This window comes from Lipophrys pholis (genome assembly GCF_963383615.2).
Source record: "Lipophrys pholis genome assembly, chromosome: 9".
Classification (NCBI taxonomy): Eukaryota; Metazoa; Chordata; class Actinopteri; order Blenniiformes; family Blenniidae; genus Lipophrys; species Lipophrys pholis.
The window spans coordinates 16,997,395-16,998,476 of NC_137639.1; positions in this window are offsets into that span (position 1 = coordinate 16,997,395).

Sequence of the window (1,082 nt, forward strand, 5' to 3'; positions counted from 1 at the left end):
ATGCGGGCAAACGGCCAGCAGCGCACCGTCAAGTAAAAGGCTCCTCGTTACACCACAGGCAGGCTCCCACGGGAAGATTACGAAATTAAAGGATTTAAAGGGAAATTAACTTAAAAAGGTCATTGTGAGTGAGTAGCAGGGCCGGAGAAACTTTCCCTGGGAGTTAAAAGAAAGTTGCAGTGGCACCGTCTTGACTGTCACAATGCAAATTCACTGCACGGTGGACACTCGTGCTTCTTTCCATCCTTCCGTTGCTTTATCCAAATTAGTTTGACAGTCATTCACACAGTAAACATATTGATACGGTCATTCTCAGTCACACTTAGGCATAGAGATGTGATGAAGGGCCTCGACAAAACTTTTTTAAATTGTTATTGCTTGCCCCCAAGGCATTGGTCTGCAAAGCCCAGATGTGGAGCAGCTGCATGTGGCTCCTTAAACCCTCTGTAGTTCCCTGGAACTTCCGGAAAACTTTAGATAAATGTGCAATTTTATCTTATGTTTAACCTGTTGTTGTTGTTGTTGTTGTTGTTGTTGTTGTTGTTGTTGTTGTTGTTGTTGTTGTTGTTGTTGTTTTCATAAGGACTCTTATCTATTGAGTAAATAATATCAAATATCGAAAAGTACCACAAATCTTGAAGATATAAGGGGATATCAGAAGTAAAAACCCCAAAATGGTGCATTTTAAAAGATAAGGTTTTGAATTAGTGAGTATAGTTATAAGGTCTCTTAGGTTTGAAATGAGAGTCTTCAGCGTGCAGAGAGGAGCATTGTGGGTGTCAAGGTTGTGTGACATGAATGGCTATGACCATGTACAGTACTCCCAGAGTACTTTTCCTATGTGAGTGTTACACGAACCACGGAGGAGATTAGAACACCGTGACGTTTTCAACGGTCACCGTTAATGTTCCACAGTGTGACGGCACACCTGTGTGGGAATCTGAGAAAGACTCTGAGGTTAATGCAAACACAACAGTGACGAGTAAAAATCCTGAAAAATAATACTCTGGAGACAGGATTGACTTCAGGGATCTCTGGTGTATACGAACCCTGCTTTTCTACTTCCTACAGACAACATGTGC